Raw genomic sequence first — 19,164 nt, 5'->3', positions numbered from 1 at the left:
AAGAAATCCCAGGACAAGTATGGATGAAAGCATGAAAGGCAATCAGTTGTTCAAGCTTTGGCTAGGAAACAAAATCAAAAGCTTGAGAATCCTTGTGAAAAACAGGCTGCAAGGGATTGAAACTAAATTTTAGAAGAGCTAGAACAGAAACACAGTTAATAAAACAAAAACACTGTATATTTCTCCCACCTCAAATGTACCTAATATACTTAGAAAGAACTAAGTCCTCATCTCTCTAGCCTTAGCTTTAGCTTTCATTGCTCCTTCTGTACTTCAGATAGTCTGACCTCCAGATCCTGTTGGAAACTAGAAGGTAGGACTAAGAATTATTATCATATATGCGGTTCCTTCTTATCAGTGGGAAAAGAATGGGCTAAATTTTGTCCTCTCTTGTATCTTCACTGTAGGTCGATGAAGTGCCACAGAATGAAACAGAGCAATGCATACTGATCCACTTGAAGCCAACCAACAGAAGAACGGTTTTCTGTTCTAACCTAGAAGTTTAGAAAAGACAGGAAAAGCATTTCCTGGAATACCGCAAGAAAATAACTGTTTCAGTATCAGGCACTGTAAGTGAAATAGAAAAGGAATGTACAGAAGTTAAATGAGGCATTTATCTCAAGAGGCCCCACATTTGTTTCTCTCGCTTTTTCTATCATAAAATGTCAGATCACGCCTTTCATTACCACTTCCAAGAACGATTACAGAACACAGTTGCACAGAATGTGGATTGGTGCTTTGGATTGCTAGTTTTTAACAAAATAGTTTCTAACAGAAAACATTAAAGAATTTCATAGAGATATTGAATTCCTAGTCAGAAGAGAGCATAAACCCAGTGCTGAGTTTTGCGACCAGAGCTCACTACAGGATAGCAGATATAGGATCTGAGCCCAGTTCAGAGCAGAAATCTGAATGTGTTCATTTCATCTGTAACCTCTAACTAGCAGGAGATTTACATACAGCAGGGCAAAACAGAAGAGGAGGAAAGAGTGATTCTGTCTTTTGCAGCTTGTCTCTACTATGCACACCATGCCAGCACCTCAAAAAGCAAAATCCCTGAAAGTCAAACCTCCTCATTCAAGTATACAGGCTCACAAGAACATTAAACAACAGTAAGCTCTGTCTTTTGATCACAGGTCACCACAAAGTGCCCATAAGCTTCCCCTTTTGTAGTGGATCCTGATATTCCATTTTTAAACTTTTCAAAGCTTTCTCAAAAATTGCCAGCCAGAAACAAAACCAGAGGAAAGAGCAGTGTTCTTTTAACCAGGAACATCCTGCTGTCCTTTGTTATATGCATACTTGAAAACAGTGCTGATTCTTTTGCTCAGCTGCAGGTATTACCCAGCATATAGAAATATGTTCCACGTGTTTCATTAATGTAAATTATATAGCAGCAAATTTTCCCACTAGGTACAGGCATTTGATCTTACTTGCAGGAGTGCACACATAAAGACAGCTTCATCAGTTCAAGTGCACTGCTAGAAAGACCTGAGCTCGTGTCTTCAGACATCATTGAAAAGAGCAGACAAATAATAGCATGATTGCAGAGGTTATCCAATTTGAACGCAATGGGTATGTCACCCGGCATCACTTATATAAAGCACAGGAAGCATTTATTTCCCACAAACCTGTTTTCAAAATGTGCCTGTGGCAGAAGATTAAAAGAAAAAAAAAAATCAGAGTAAGAGCTCAATAAGGCATGAGAAATAGTACTAAGAAGTTAAACAGAAAGGGAGATTCTGTGTGATTCAGACAACATTTTATTATTTTTTTAACCAAGATCCTATTCATTATTTGCCACAGAGGTGTAAGGAGTACAGCTTTCACAGAAATTGTTTCCAATTTCCACTGTCTTCTCTTCCAGAGGAGATGCCAATGTTTTATGTCAAGAAAGCAACCAAGCTTTTTGTTTCACTGAAAGAAAGTGGTAGATAAAATGGAGCACAGTGAGAATCAGAGAAACAGCTATTTCCAGTTCTAGCACTGAGAGTGCCAGTGCAATCCTACTGTCCTCTTTCCATACTCTCAAAGAAAGCCTCTTGATCACAGCCATTTCAAGCAGGGAGCTGAAAGTAAGCAAAGAAATCCAGGATATTTAAGAAGAAAAGAGTAGGTTACAGCAAAGCCACAGAAATTTTTGAGCCAGTCTTTTCCTATCAAGCGGTAATGATATTTCCTCATCTCTGAGTGGTAGTGCAACTCTCTGTAACAAATGGTACAATACAGAACAAGCAGCCAGTGTGTGCCGGATCAAGAAATACCTCCAGAGCTGACATTCATACACAGAAGATGAGGCAATGCTCACTTGGGCGACACACACCTGGCTCCAAGAATTTAAGTTGATGCTTGCTCAACAAACAATTTGAATAATGCTTCTTTATACTTGTAGATTGCTTTTAAAAAAGGAGTTGCCATATCCTTTTTTTTTTCCTTTTCACACTACAAGAAGTGGAAGAGCAATTTAATATCTGATTTTAACTATATTCTTAGTTTAGTTGCAGCAGGCAAATAGATAGCACCCTAAATTATCTAAACCCTTATCATTGCTTTGTAAGGAAAAACTTTCTCAAGCTATCCCAGCTCATCCATCATCTTTCTTTTTCTGAAGAAATACTGGGATTTTGGGGGACTCTTTTTTACCTCTTGTTTCTTTCCCTTAGAATGAACAACAGCCTAACAACATGCCAGCAAACAAGCATTTCCACAACTATCAACACAGAATGAAAATATCACATTTCTGTAGAGGGATACTGAAAAATATTCTGTTTATCTGTATACAAAGCAATATGATTAACAAAAGACAATATACCTGACAAGATGGTTACCCTGTTTTAGTTTCACATGCCTCCTGGAACTTACACCTTTAAAAGATGTCTTTGAATCACCATCAAATTCTGAAGTAGCTGTCCTTTTTCATTTCTAGGGAAGAACTTCTAGCTGAAAGAAGAAAAAAAAAAAAGATAAAACTCTTGATTAAAAAAATGAATTCTGGAAACTTTGTGTCCTTATGGCTATTTTAATAATTTATCTGGAGAGACAATTATCTCCTTGCATGTGTGTTAATTACTGGAAAGAACATTAAGCCAGTATAAAATAAATTTGTATGGTAAGAATCCACACCCTTTGCATCTTTTCAAGCCTACTGAAATAGAAGGGAAAAATGACTTATAAAACAACTGAGTAGTACAAGGCAGCAACTTTGAAGGCGCAGATAGAAAACACTGCTTGTTTCCATTAGAATTAGTATTGTCTTTAAGCTTCAAAATTATCATTACCTATATTATTTCCAACTATAAAATGGAAAGCTGTAGGGTTTTTACAGGAAACTAGAAGTGTTGCAGAAATTTAAATGTCCTTAAGCTCATGTAGGGGTTTCAGAAAGTCCTTGATTTGAAGTGGTTCTTTCATACTAGCTAATTAAACTACCTGTTCTCAAGGTTTAGCTAATTACTAGCCATGTACTAATTTTTTTGTGCAGCTCAGATAACTTTGGAGGTTGTTGAATTTAGGCCAACTTCCCTCTCTTGAGAAGTCTGAAAGAAGAACTGAAATTAGAACTAAACTTTACTAAGTATGAGCATCAAAGTGAAACTTTGAATTTACACACATATCAACTGAAAACAATTAAGACCTCTACTAGAACTGCATAGGACAGTAAAGAATGAAAAAGTAAAACTAAAAATAAAAAATAAATGAAAAACAAAGTAACAACTGTAGAAGAAACAGGAAGAAAATCACTGTAAGCCCAGTAAGGAACACATTAAATGATGTGAAATTCCTCTACACTCATGGATTGTAACCCACCATCACCAGCTTGGTTTCCCATGCAGAGCTGCAGTGAGCTCCTGCAGTTCCTCCTGCTCCCTTGCTACAGCAGCCCAGCACATGGCTCTTTCTCTCACATCTGAGCCATGGACAGGACAGCAGGCAATACATAGCATCCTCAGTGCCAGAGGTCTTTTTGCTTGGGCAGCCAAGCAGAGCAGGTAGTCTCTGAGCCACAGTGCAGCATTTCTGTCTTAGGGGATGTGAAATGCAAGTCACCAAGATGTCTTTTAACCACATCTATAGGAACATGGTTCTCCTGAACCTGTTGCCTGAATGCAAAGATCTATCACAAATGGAGAGGTGGAGAGACTGACACAGAAAAACTGTACATTTTGTGGTCATAAGGAAAAACAGCTTTAGAGAGGGAAATTATCAAGTTTCTCACATTTTTCAGTCTTATAATATTGTCTACTTTCAGCTATTAGTTCATTATTTCAATTCCAGTATCATGTTATTCAAGCACCACACAGTGAATTCGTTCTGGGTAGTTTCTCTGGACTCTGCTATTCATATTTCCTAAGGAGGCAGTGCAGTTCTTGCAAGAACAGGCATATAATTCACAGCCCTGCCATGGGCTCTCTGTCTGACCACAGACAAGCCACTTAACCTTTCAGTGCTGTGGTTTTCTCAGCTCTAAAAAAGGAAGAATAATGATGCATTTCTTGCTTTTTATTCATTTTGTCTGCTTAGATTGTATGCTCTTTAGGGTGGAGGTTATCTGCATGAAATTATAGTACTGCAGTATTTATTAGTATAAAGATATCGATCGCCCACATAAAACAGTTCAGAATTTATTCTTTTTATGTGAATTGAAGTTCATCACTATCAGAGGGAGCACAAAAGGTTCAAACACTTTTAAAAAGCAAGCAAATTGCTTCACATTGCCTGTATTTATAGATACTGTGCTGTCAGACTCTGAAGTTAAAGCAGCCTTGCACATGTATCCTTGGTTTCTGACAACTGGGAATCCTGCAGCTGGAAAAGGGATTACGGTCTGCCTTGCCACTGAGCTCCCCAGCTTTCTTGATCAGCACATAGTTACTGCAGTTTTAAGTTTTAAGATTTACCACTATTTTGTTCCTATTTGTTACAGTTGTGATAATATGCATAGTGGCCAAGACACACAATATTCCCTTTTTCAGCCCAAAATGGGAAATAATATTATCATTTATACTGTTAGATTGCTAACTTGTTAATCTAGTCAGCTACTTCTGTATGACAAAGACAAAGCATGCTTGCAGAGATTACTAATTCTGTATTAAGAAAAATCTAGAACCAAGCTACATCTTACATTGACTACATCTTCAGTGAGATAATACTTTTTTGAGAGTGAATGAAATGGATAGATATTGAGACATTGCATGGAAGAGAAGAATTCCCTGATAACCTTGTGGCAAAGGAAGTGCATTAGTTTCTGTACCTTCAGTGATATAGTTTGCTCTACAGGCTTTATTTACTTAAGTTGTCATAGATAGTGTGGCTTTGTTCATCACTGGAAAGCCCCCTCCCTCCATTTAATGGAATTCAGCAAGGCTGATTCACCCTTTCTAGTAAATTATCACAAAGATCTTGGGCAGAGCAAGGGGAGAAAGTAAGTGCGGAGACTGTGATGAAGAAAGGAATTTCCTCAAACCACCTACACCATTACTAATGTGCTTCCAAAGACTATAATGTGTTTGACAAAAGCATTACTAATTTACTATGTCACTGCTACAAAAACTTTTTTTTGCCCTAGTCTTAGGACATCTGGGACCTTCTTAAGGTTGAAATCTTAAAAAAATATTTCAGAATATCCTGAGATATTTTCCTGATTACTTTTTTTTTTTTTACCTACGTGCATCATTAATGTCATGTTACTTCAGTCATAATTCCTAAAGAAACCCTTGTGGTTCATATGCACCAGAACCACAACCAAGGCCATTCGCTATTAAAACAAAAAAGAATAAGAACAAACATGAGGCAAACATATATTTCTGAATATTTCATTGAAACCACAAATTATCAAAGGAAAGCTACTTGAGCAGTAAGAGAAAAGCTGTTCATTTAGTAAACAACTGTAGATGGTAAAATGTAATTATCATAAAAGCAGACTTTGCTAAGGGGATAATTGTGAAAGCTGTTGCAATAAAAGGTCTCTTTATATTCCTATATTACCAGCATGAGATCTGTCTGGAGAAAAAAATTCTTAATAAAACCACACATGCAGAAGACCTTTTCAGTCCTTGCTCTCCACTGCATCTTTGCTTATAAAACAAATTAAGCTCATTTGTTTGCAGTAATGACCACATGTGGAAAATGAACAGAAGACTTTCTCGGTACTTCTTGGCAAAATAATATAATCAGATTTTAGATACTAAATCACTCTTGACTCACAGGATGAACGACTAATCTGAGCTCCAATTTTAGTTTCAAGTTTTCATCTGATAACTCTCTAAACTCAGTTTTTGGAACTAATCAAGAGGAGAAGTTAAAATCGGGTTTCTTTTGAGATCAGTTTTCTAATCTTAAGTATAGTGGTACGATATAATTAGATAAAGGCAACAACAGACTCTAATAGCAACCATTTGTTGCTATTAGTTTTTTCTTATATTGTTCCTTTAGAGTCATATTCTAAGAAGTAGATTCAACACTGTAAATAACATAGGTGTTACATTTTAACAAGGAAAATTAGTCTTCAAATTCTATTTTTTAATATATTTTTAATTATTATTAATTTAATGATGTTCACCTCCAGCTTTGACATACCACTTTCTAAACTAATTTCAAAAGATGCTAATTGATTTTTTTACTCCTTGGTCTTCAAAAATATATAATATGTAAAAATTCATCCAATAAAGAGACGAATAGTGAACAAAAATCTCCATCCAGAGTGCTCTTGGCTTCTGTCCCTTGCTTTAGGATGAAGGTCTTTTGAAAACTATGAGGAAACTCACACATATATGAAGGATCAAAGATACAGATTGCACCCTCCCCCCCCCCAAAAAAAAAAAAAAAGTTGATAGTTGGTAAGAAACGTTAAAGATACTTGTTTGTTTTTAGCTTGCACAAAAGAATTAAAGTGCAGTATCTGAGGACTAGGATGTTTGGAATAACAAGAAGGAATCCGTACTTCCACTTCCTTACTTCCCAGGGGAATAATTCTGTAAATTCCTGCCATGCATGTCAAAGCCCAGTCAGCTTTTTGAAGGTCTAAAAGGTCTTTTGAGAAAGGCTGGTTATCGTTTCATCAGTTCAGTCTGTCCTTTCGTGAACATGCAGCCTGATGCTCTGAACATTCATTCATTGCTTTCTCAGTCCCAAAGGACCAGAAGTTCTTTGAACCAAGAAATCAGTGATGTTGCCTGTGTAGTTTATTTAAAGACCAATCTTCTCTTGGTGAATGACCTTAGTTCAGCACAAATGTTTGATTAATAATTCTGATGACATTGCTTCACATTTTGTACTTGATTCTACTGTACCTTTTCAGGCAGAGCTCACACCTGAAATCAAAAGGAATTACACTCTGGTAAAGATGGTTGTTTTCAAAGTAGCACATGCTTCTTTGCATGCAGATTAGTAGTTTGTTTGTGATATCTTAATCACCTCTCTTCATATGATTAAGGAGCATCCATTGTGTTATGTTTCAGGGATATACCATCCTGTTGATTTTTAAGCAAACTCCTGATTGATTTCAGTAGGAAGTTCTGCCTTGAAAAGAAAAAAGAAAAAAAAAAAAAAAAAAAGAAGAAAGAAAGAAAGAAAAAAATCAATGATACATTATGTCTCTTAGAAGGTAAACAGTATAAGAGAAATCATTTGAAGATGTTTCAGAAATTACAAAGGGAGTTTGTTTCAAAACATGAGGAAATAAAACTGGTGCATTGTCTGAATATTCTTATTGATCCGTAAGAACAGAGAATTTGTAAAGAACACATACTCAATGTTCATACCTGTCTAAGGGAAAAATTATGGTGCTAACCATGTCCAGAGCATGACTATAAAAACAGTTGCTTGATGATGAACTCTGCAAGAGAAAAAAGTGACTATCCTTCAGAGAAGTTATTTCTCAGCTAGACTTGAACAAACAAATGTCTTTCTTCTAACCTACAACCACTGAACCACTAGAATTTAAACGTGGTTGTTATTTTTATTTTTGTTGGGTTTTGTTTGTTTGTTTGTTTTAATTTAATAAAGATTGTCACTGTACATAAATTTTAGTCCAGAACATATTTATGTTAGCAAAATTAGGAAAGTAAATATAGAAAATACAGAGAAAATATTCTGCTTCTATCATTACAAGATTTTTCTGGAGGAAATTAAAAAAATAACAAGAAAAAGAACAGAAAAAATATCAAAAACCCAGTGGTTCACTGAAAAGTTCTCACAAGATCTTCCTGTAATTTCATCTTTTGCTGGACCCTTGAGAGAGCAGTGAGACTCTAGAAGAGGCTGTTTCTGTACTACAACAGCATCTCCAATGCTTTCTCTCTCAACACCCAACAAAACTTTATGGCACATTAGTCTGTCAAAAAAACCTCTGAAGAAAAAAATCTCCTTCATTTCTTGTTCATGTAGTGCTTAGCTTCACTACAAAATAGCTGTTCTCATCAGGTTATTCTTCATCTAGTGTAGGTAATTTATTTTGATCATTTGTCCTCTAAAACTATCAGAGTCAAATGGATGATAGCTATCTATAACACCCAGGAATAGCAGACTTGTACCTAACTAAGCACACAGAACAAGGAGAGGCAGCTTGAGTTCACCTGCAGGCAGCCATGCATGCTGTATCAAATAGCAAACTTATCTTGATACCTTCTTCCTCTATTTACTGCTATTTCTGTTAGAACAAAGAGCAAAAATAGGGGGGTAGTTGAGCAATAAGCAAGTCTTTTGCACAGTCTACAGCATGAATAAACACATTTAATCCCTTGCATATAGACTGAGGTCACAGCTGTCAAAGTAAGCTGTATCTGTAAAGCTGAATATTTCAGTTGTACTGTCCAAAAAAAAAAAAAAGAAATAAGGTCTCTAGATGAGACTATAAATAGACACTCTGTATATTTACATAGGTAGGTCTCTAACATATGCTCAGCAGTAGGTTACATGTTACCACTGACAATGTCAAACAGAATTCTCTCCACTTCCCTTTCTTTATTTGTGCTTGGATAGAAGATATTTGATCTTCCTTCCTTAGGAAGAACAAATTCACATTCAAATACAGCAAGAGGTATGGTAGTAGCAGTCAGAAACGGGAAGTAAGAAAAGATTTCTCTCTCTACAGAATTTCCTAATTATCCTTCCATCTATGCTTGTAGCAGAAAGTTACAGAATTTTAAAAACTGTATTTTAAAACAAAATAAAATTTTAAATAATATATAAAAAATATAAATTTATATATAAAAATATATAAAGTTATTTTGTCATTTTGTCAACAATTCAACAAATAAATTAAGATTTTTTTTAATGTATAAACGTAGTGGAACAATAAATGAAACAAAGTAAATGGCCAACTGATTAAAAATAAAGATCTATGCAATCAACTCCACCTTGTGGAAATTTGAATACACTTGTGATCATTTTTCTCCCCGTCCCAAGGGAGAAATCCTTGCTTACAATATCAAACTTTTTCTCCCTTCTAGCCAGCTGCTCTGATTCTCCTAGCTGCTAAACAAGGGGCAATCCCCACACACGCATTCAGAACTTCCATGGGCCAGCTTTTGTAAGAAAGAATACAACCTCCAAAATGGGAGAGAGGCAAAAATTACTTTGCTAACACAATGACGATAAAGCTACCTCAACAGACCTTTCTTCAAATGCTATGTACTGACTATTCAAGGGGAAAAATAAAAATGATTGAGATGTTATTTTTGTCTCAAAGTGAGGCTGAAAATGCAGTACTATCTCTTATAAAACTCTCAAGGGGATTTCCAGTTTGCAGTCTTAGCACACATTCATGATAGATGAATAATCAATGGCTCCCAAGGTCTGTACAAATCCATGGACATGCTACTCCAGAGCTTCTCAAACAAAAATAAAAATAAAAAATAAAAAAGGAAAGTCTTATAATGTACCTTTTGACTGATCTTTTAATGACAGATATACATAACAGATTATAACGGTTCCTAAAATGCAGGTTAGTCAGACAAGTAAAGGGAATACACATAATACATATTTTAAGACTTACGTATCAGTTTTGCATTTACCTGAGAAATTCAAATGATTCCTACAGATCAATTACGGCCATCTAGAAACATAGCACAGTCTGGGACAATGCTATGCTAAGAAAAAATGTAAATATTCAGAGCACTGTTCACACCACAAGAACCTAATTCAGAATTCAGGTTGAAGCTGTGTCCTGAATGAATTGCACTGGGAGATTGGCCTTTCCTGCTGGTCAGAGACCAGCTGGAAGAAAATCATAGCATGTCATCCTAGGGGAAGAGAAAATTTTATATATATTTGTTATTCAAAACAGAGTTCCCCTGAAACTTCGCTGTAAAGTGACCCCTTGAAATTCTTTAAATTTCAAATGCATCTCCTTTCTACAGTAGTAGCTTAGTACTTAATAAGAGGGAGAAAATAATGATTCTATTTTTAAAAATACATATGGTATAGGTGGGGAATTTCAAAGCACTCTATATTTTTCTACTATTATCTAGAGTGCAAATGTCACAGAATAATTCTGCTGTTATTTTCCCACATTATTTCTTGAGTTAAAAGACCTGACTGCTATATAGTCCAGGGTTGCTGATTTCCATTGCAATTACTCTACTTTCAAGTTTACATAATTTATACTGCTTTGTCTGCCAACTTCATACTCAGCTACTGTCTCCTTAAGTATTCAAGGAATATAAGCAACTTTTAGGCTTACTTTATAGTAAAAACAATACAGTATGGCAGAAAAAAAGACTTCATGTTGTCAAAAGACTAAAAATCAACCCTTTTTCTTATTTCATTTCAGTTTGGCCCTAAGCTACAGTACCTTGTCATATATTCTGTTGTACTGTTTGCATTTGAAAATCAGAGAAGCATTATCAAATGTCTCTGTAGTCACACAAGACGATCAAACTGAAAGAGAGATCATGTAAGCTATTGTTAGAAGCAAAGGACAGGTTAGCTGAACATGATAAAACAAATGAACAAGCGAGGCAGCAAATGAATCAGAAGAATTACCCCATCATATAGTGTCTGTCACTGAACTAAGGTTACATAGCAACAACAAAACTGTCTTCAGATAATCCACCTTGCTAACATCATTGATTCTTCAGTTCAAAAAGATGCTGCTCTTTGGGGACTATCTATAAATGGGTGTTTAGAGCATCAAAACTCTTTTCTTCAGAAAGGAAAGCTCAGGTGGATTAAACAATTCCAAGACCTTCTCAAAAGATCTTTTGGCCTGTTAGGGAGCTGGATGGTATTTGCTGTGCAGTACAGGGATTTGCAAAGGAATCTCTCTTGAGATTGACAAAACAGGAGTTTTTGACTGATGATAGACCTGGCTGCAGCCTGGCACCTAGGTACAGGAAAGAATAAGGAATCTTTGCAATGCAGAAAGTTAGTTGGCACCAAAGACAGATAAAGTGGTGAAGAGATTCTTGCAATAAGAAAGAGACTTTACATAATATGAGGTCACACTTCTAAAGGAGCAGTGGTAGTTCTCCTGCTCTTATCGAAGCTCTGTCCATTTAAAAACAAATTCTGGCTGAAAAAAAGAGATTGGGTTTACTCTGCTCCAGCTTCTCTAATTCATGATGGGCATTGCTAGAATTTGAAGGTGTGCTAGCCTTTTTTTAGCTACAGTTTAAACAAAGTTTTATTTAGATTTCAGTATCTCTGGAATAGAAAAATCTTCACAACAATTCACTCCCAAAGAAAATTAGACACAGAGTGGAAAGTTCATTGGAACCTTTCCTTGAAAAGGGTGATCCTCTAAGAGTTGTATGTTTGCCTTTGATACGTGTACAACAAATAAAAAGCAAAGCTTACCATTTCTTGGATCTCACATAAGAATACCTTCTGATTTTTCTAAAAGACAGCTTGGTATTGTAGAAATAGAAATCTTGATTTTTTTAGTTGTTGTTTTTTACAAGAAAGGAGGAAGGATTTTCAGTCAGTTTCTCTGGATTTCGAATAGCACAGAAGAGAAAATTGAGAACTGGAAGCTGATTTATCCCAATGTCTATTATTTGCTTTAGTTTCTGTTTAGTTGATAATTAGGAGAAAACACATTCAAATCTTATCCACAATGTCTATAGGTAAAGACTTACATTTCAACTAAAACATATATCAATTACTTAGATGGAAAAAAATCTGACTTTCCATACAGAATCCTATACTATGAATCAAATGAATTATTAATAGCACATTCCTCTTCCCTGCCTGTTCTGTGTCTAACCATTGCTGTGCACATACACAGAAATGGAAATGGAGATAGATGGTATAAACATCGTGTAGAGGGCATTTATTTTTATTCTTAATTAGTATGTCCATCAGTGAACAGGACCAAAGGAAAATTATTTTTATAGCAGCCTTCTAGTTCAAGATTTAATGGAGGAAGAGGAGCAGAAAAACTATTTTTCTTCAGAAGGAAATAAATGTTCACCTGAGACAGTCATGTTTCCTAACACAAACAAGCAATAAGTATTCAGATTTTATTATGGCATAATATCACTTTTAATAGGAATGGATTGCATTTTAAGTCTGCAACACTGTTGATGGGATTAGCCTTTTCTTTCAAAACAAATTTTAAAACAAGTGACAAAAGTAGCATATTTCAAATGTTAGCTATTTTGTAAAAGAAAAGCTGCACTGCATATCTGTGGCAAGAATAACTTTTCACATACAGCATCACAAAGCCCCTTGGGATACTGATTCCATTATATTTTATTGTTCCTGAGTTCAGTGAAATTCTTTACAGAAATCATTTTAGTAATCAGGCTAACAGCAATTCTGAAAATGTTGCAGTAATCTGTATTCTTTATTAAGCATATATTTGCTGACTAAACAAATGACTCTTGTTTACTTCCATGAGATAATAGTTTTGATGCTATATTTTCTTGCAAGTCTAATACGTGATTTGCTGCCACATAGAAAGAAAAATTTTAGCAATGAACATGATCCAACTGCAGAACAAAAACTTGTTTTTGTAAAACTCACCTGCTCACACCCATAAAATGGTAATATTCTGCTGCTCTATATTAAAAAGACTGAGCATTTAAGTCTATTAAGATGCATTTCATTACCTCTGCCAAATGCAAATGACTTTCAACCTTTTCACAGCAGTAAAGATTTATTGTACAGTTTAAAGAATGATTGTGCCTTTCTTCTTACACAAACAGGATTTGTTTTCATGAGTACATTCCCAGCAATTTAGTAGCTATAATTCATTGGGCTTGATATACTTCTGTAAATATTTGTTAAGGAATTTGAGTAACAGACCTGGCACATCCACACTGATTTATTGAGAGATACTTGCAGGAATGCTGCCACGAATCACAGTATAGTTAATGTCGTCACTAGTAGGATAATTAGTTATCAAATACCACACAATGCAGAGATTAATACAGAGATTCATTACAGTCTGTAATTCATCTTAGAAATAACATATATTTTTTATGATAGGACACAGGATGAGGGTTATGGTAGAAGGTAATCTTTACAAGTACATTTTCAACCTCAGCATTTGATGTTTATATATCACAATAAGTAGGTTATAGAATTAATAAGCTTAGTGTAAACAGATGAATATGTCCTAGCATATGTAGATTAGGAGGGAAATGAAAGATCCTGTTCAACCAAGTTCAGCATACATAAAAGTATTTGTAGGACTTTGGCTTGAAATTTCCACATTTCCACAGTTTATTTCCACATTTAAGTGGAAAATTGTGTGTACTACTATTAAGGCAACAAAACATCACAAAACCCAGAAAATACCACAGGACTATAATCAGTTCTTCTGCTCAACACCTTCTGTTCCTTGTTCTCCCACATGCCATTACGGTGGCAAAATCATACAATTGCTCAGGTTGGAAAAGGTTTTTGAGATCATCAAGTCCAATGGCAACCTAACCATACTACCCTAACTCTAATAACCCACTGCTAAACCATGACCGTGAGCACCACATCCAAATGGTTTTTAAAAATTCAGGGATGATTACTCAACCAGAAGAACTAAGAACACAGTTTGCAAACCTAGAGGATAGACTGCGCAGTGTGATCTTAATTACTCTGAAACTTCTCAAAGATGTTACCATGGGAATTATTTGAAGTTAATTGCACAAAAGAAAGAGGAATTGGGCAGTAAAAGGGAGTTAGACCAATATTTCAGCACCAGGAAGACTACAATTACTAAGTATGGTTTGGGAAAAATCTGTTTTCTTTTTTCAATATCAAATTTTTAGAATTGTTGTGGCAAAATTCACTTTAAAATAAATCTGATCACCCACTTATAATCCAGTTCACTAGTTAGGAAGGCTGTGGACTCAGAAGGCATACAGTTTTAATACATAAGAGTTAGGTACATTGACAGTTAAGTCAATAACGAGGTGCCTGGGGCAAAAACATATTGCTTAGTTTGAAAAGCAAATGGCAGGATAGATCTTCTGGTTTTCAGGAGGACCCAGGAGGTTTGGGTCATCAAAAAGTAGTCTGACTTCTTTCTACTAAAACAAAGGATAAGACAATTCCTCTTTCAGGTTTTCATCCTCACTGCTGGATTCTTCACATTTGGTATCTTTCTGGAAAGACCTGCTACCCCGGGTCCTGAGCAGCACCCAAAACTGGCCACGTTTAGTATGATCCTGCAAACACACTCCACATCCTTTCTTGTGCTCTGCCTTTTGACTGCAGATAAAACCATCAGTTGGCAGGGAATATTCTGAGTCCTCAGCTCACTGGTAGGAAACAAATTCTCCTTCCACTGAGAGGAAAGCTTTCATGTATTGATAGAAACCTGATTTTCAGAGAGTTTAAGTTTCTACTGGTGTAACTTCACTACCAGTTAGTGTACCTCTGAGAAGATCAGTCAGTAAAGCTTTCTGGGAACCCCACCGCCACTTCTGCCAATGAGATCTGAAGCAGAGAGACTTCAAGATATGCTTCTGATATAATCTAACCAGAACATAAAACTGTCGATAAATGGTACACAGTTAACATGTGGAACTGTGCGATGATAAGGAAAATATAGATCTCTTGAAGGGACAAAAAACAATGAACTTTTTCCTGCAAAATAGTGAACAGGCTTTCTCCATGGATTTACAATCTTTTAACCCAAATCCCATTACAATTTTTATAAGAAAAACCCACATAACTCACTGTCTCTATGAAGCCATCTTTTACTGGATCAGACTGCAATAATTACCAGGTACACTACGCTTGAGTAGCAATTATAGAAATAGAAATTTTGGCTATTAAGGGGAATGCTCACAATAGAGAATTTCACAAGAGAGCACTAATTGCATGTCCAGCCACCTTCATTATGTTCTGACTTTAACTTGAAAGTGATATTCTTTCCTGGAATTAATATATTTTTTTCTTTTTGCTAATGAAAGATACTCCTTTGCTGTCATGTACTTCTTTCTACACTTGATCTATAAAGTATGCTTTACACAGTGAAATTAAACAGGTAAATATAAAATACACATTTTTACAATATGATATACAAAAGGTCTCTCCTTTAAATAAAAGGATTCCAAAATGAATTCGAGTGAAAAATTCTGAACACTACACCTTGTTAAAATGAAAAATTTTACATGCTGTTTGAAAGTGGACATGAATACATGTAATCAATTTTTCTCTTGGTGCTATTTGAGACACTCTTATTCTGGCTATTCAAATTATTGTTCTATTTTTGTAATACTACCTACCTGGAATTTATAACTGTACAATACTTTTTATAATAAAATAATCTAAGGTCACTAATAAATACTATTACAACTTGAGATGTGTATGCACTAGAAATCACAAATCACAAAAGGAAAGGAGAAGGGACAGGGAAAGGAAAGCTGAAAATGAATGAAATTTACAAGTTCAGCATCACTTCACAAGGTTTCCTAAGTCATGTTATTACATCAAAACACGCTGAGGTAGAGATAAAGCAGCTCATATTAAATTCTGTAATAAAAACACTCACCTCAAGTGCGTCCTCTACCCTGCAATCTCATTCTCATCCTAGAAGCATATTTTTTAACTTCAGTAATAATTTTCTGGAATAGTACAGAAGCTTTCAGAGGTCTGCTTTAACTCACCACATACTTCCAGAGTAGACAATGTATTATTATTGTTATTTAAACAAAAATCTTGTTCATAATAAAAAAGACTATTTTACTTTCTGCCCCTGGGGAGTTTGAAGGGTTGACACCAGATTTATGTAGTTCCCTGTGAATTTACAAATTTCAAAATACTTACAAATAGGAACAGCTAAGTCCAAGTTGAACAGAAACTTTTGGTTTGTACTACACATACAGTGTGAAAGCAAAAGTGAATTTGTGAAACTATATCACATATTCTATGAACTTCAGAATCTGAATGTAAGATTTAAAGTATACAGGTTAATAATCTTAGCTATAGCTTTTACATTCTAGGCAACAGAACTGGCCAATAGCTATCAATGCATATTGCCAGATGGAGATCTGCATAAAAGCACTGGAAAGACATACAGTTCTCCATCCAAGCTGTTCCACACACTGAATCCAGCATAAACTTTTACTGAGAAAAAGTAAGAGGTTGTGAAAATGAGGTGCTTGAATCTCTTAAAGGGAGCCAAAGTTAGTTTGGAGACCTGCAGCATGTCAGAGGTGTAAAGTTTCACTCCTAGAAAAATGGAGCATGAAGCCCATTTCTTGATCATCATAAGGACATTAGGCTAGATTATGATCAGACTGTAAGAGCAGAAGTGTAACTTACTGACAAAATAAGAATACAAAGTTTTCTAATTTGTTAGTAATGTAACATTATTTCTTTTTTATCTAAATGTAATCATAGCCCTGCTCCTAGGTCTCCACAAATGAAAAATGTAAAACAGTTTTATTTTCAAATTAAAGTAGATTATTCATTATCAAATTATCAAAACACAGATGACATACTATATTTCATATATTTCATGACAGATACCTGGATTAGATATTTCCTCATGTAAACATACTAATTCTTCTGGCATATCTCCAGAAATAGAACAAACTGAATCCCATTACTTCGGCAGTTATTCAAAACCATGCACATTAGATTCTGTCTTCTGAATCCAGCAAGCACAAATGGTGCTACAAAAGTGCATCTGGAATGACAGAACAAGGTTGTATCTTTTAACTTTGGAAAACATAAGATTCTAATAGGTATCTCAATAAGTAAATTCTTGTATGATATTCAGATAAATAACATGAGATACACATCAGTACACAACCAGAGCCTTAGTTCAGTCATTATTCAGTTATTATAAAGATATAATAAAATTCAGAATGTGAATGTATTTATGGAAATAGACTGATGGTTAGCGAAAGTCTTCTGAACCAAAAACTTGACACAACAAAACACTGTGCTCTTTCCAACAAGAATATAATTAGATTGATTGGGAGAGGAGAAAAAAAGGAAGAAGGGAAGTAAAGTGCAATTTCCTAGTAAAGCATTCAAAACAATGACACTGCTATCATGTACCTATCATTTACATTTTAATACAGGAAATACAGTTCTTAGTTTGCAGCTACTAAATTTAGTTCATTACCATTTCACTATCATAAAAGAACTAAAATGAACGCTTAAAAACTTTTATGCAGACTGATTAGCATTAGTCTAGTTCAATGAGCTTATATGAAATAGTAAAGGAAATTCTTACCTTTTCCAACTCAGTTCTGACTGAGCCAATTGGAGAGTATCACTCAGAAAACACTGAAGAAAGCAGGAATCCAAAGCAGCCATAATCCAATCAAAACGTATTCTTTCTCTCGAAGTTTCTATATCATGGTACCACACAAGGTAAAATAATATGATATTAAAATTTTCTGCTATACTACAGAAAATCAGAAAGGATAATAGGATGATAATATAATGCAACAGTCCATGGATATGTATATATATTTTTAACTTTTCATAAGGCAGCATTTCTTATACATTTTTCTTACACCACATTCTGTTCCTTTTCTACCTGCTTCTGCCATAAGCTCCATATTCCTCTGAGGCAGGTGGTGTTTGTGGTGCACCAGCCTTGTCGTGCTAGGCAAACATAGCTCAGTGATGGGACTTCATCAGATTCAGGATCTCAGCATCCCGATTTGGCCTTCTGTTTTCAGATAGGTACTTGTGCTTGGACCGTGCCAGTGCTGCCGCTACTCCCATGCTGTTGCAAGGTCCAGAAAAGTAAAGTCATGGGTTCCCTCTGCTTCTGCTTTGTATTGTCCACGTACTTTCTGCCAAAGCTCTACCAGCATTACCTCACCTTCTAACCCCAGCCTATCCACATCAACAAAACCCTGATCAAGAGGTTCTCAGCAAAGTAAAGAGAGATTTTTCTTCTTTCAGACATATGTTCTTTGTCATTTAAAAGCCGCTAACTTTAAACTTTAATTTAGGAACACTGTCATAATGGAATTTACCAGAAACTGCTTTAGAAGAATTCAGCAGTACTGATGGATCCTGAACTAGACCTGTTTCTGAGATGTCTGGACTGCATAGTTACATAAAGAAAATAAGTATTTATCGCCATTATGCTGTCAAAATCTTAAAAATAATATATCGTATCAGATAAATGCATCAGAGCAGACCTGGTCATACCTGCATACAACACCCTTCTTGAAAGCTAAATTTTCATATTTGCAAGATATGCACTGATTTATTGTTCATTTGTTAATTTTTTTAAATTTGTTCCATGTTCGTATCTTTATTTTTCTTTTCCTTAGAAAGCCTTAGAAAGCATATTCTGTTTGGTTGCTACATTATGATATAGGAACTGTTGCTGAAGATTTAAAATATATCATTTCATTTATCACAAACACTATTATCCATTGGCAATACCACCAAGGTTATTGGACTCTGCAGGGCATAGAGCAGATCTTCCTGGTTTTCATCAAATATTCTGCCAACATGGAGCTGATGGCAACTGGTCTGATATTGTAGTTCCTGTGACAATCAGAACCAGTCCCCCAGCAAGAGCTCTCCCCAGTGTACCTACAAAACATTCCAAGCCTACAATCATAAGCTTAGGGAAAGCCGAAGGACACAATTCTCTGTGAGATCATATAGCCAATGCTTTGCAAATTCATTTTCCAGTGAAATTATTCAAGATACATGGCAGAGCTAACAAGCTTGCCTGTCTCAGACCCCACCAAAGATGCAAAGATTACTTTTTACCACAAAGAATGCTAATTC

At 35.4% G+C, this 19,164-nt stretch overlaps 1 long non-coding RNA gene across 22 annotated transcripts in view; it reads right to left on the bottom strand.

Annotated features, from left to right (window-relative positions):
* Positions 1-1,298: 1,298 nt before the first annotated feature.
* LOC104913917 (uncharacterized) overlaps positions 1,299-19,164 on the bottom strand; it is a 51,236-nt gene continuing 33,370 nt past the window's right edge. For 3 of the 22 annotated variants that reach the window (XR_014887600.1, XR_014887609.1, XR_014887606.1), the window contains exons 10-15: positions 17,636-17,753; positions 16,921-17,080; positions 7,414-7,518; positions 6,941-7,310; positions 2,813-2,940; positions 1,299-2,069 (exon numbers count right to left, since the gene is read on the bottom strand). This is a non-coding gene — a long non-coding RNA (uncharacterized LOC104913917). The remainder of the gene's footprint in view (positions 2,070-2,812; positions 2,941-6,940; positions 7,311-7,413; positions 7,519-16,920; positions 17,081-17,635; positions 17,754-19,164) is intronic. The other 19 variants (XR_014887604.1, XR_014887617.1, XR_014887611.1 and 16 more) reach the window with 14 other exon arrangements.

This window comes from Meleagris gallopavo, chromosome 1 (assembly GCF_905368555.1).
Source record: "Meleagris gallopavo chromosome 1, MGAL_WU_HG_1.1, whole genome shotgun sequence".
NCBI lineage: Eukaryota > Metazoa > Chordata > Aves > Galliformes > Phasianidae > Meleagris > Meleagris gallopavo.
This window is presented reverse-complemented; position numbering and strand designations above follow the sequence as displayed.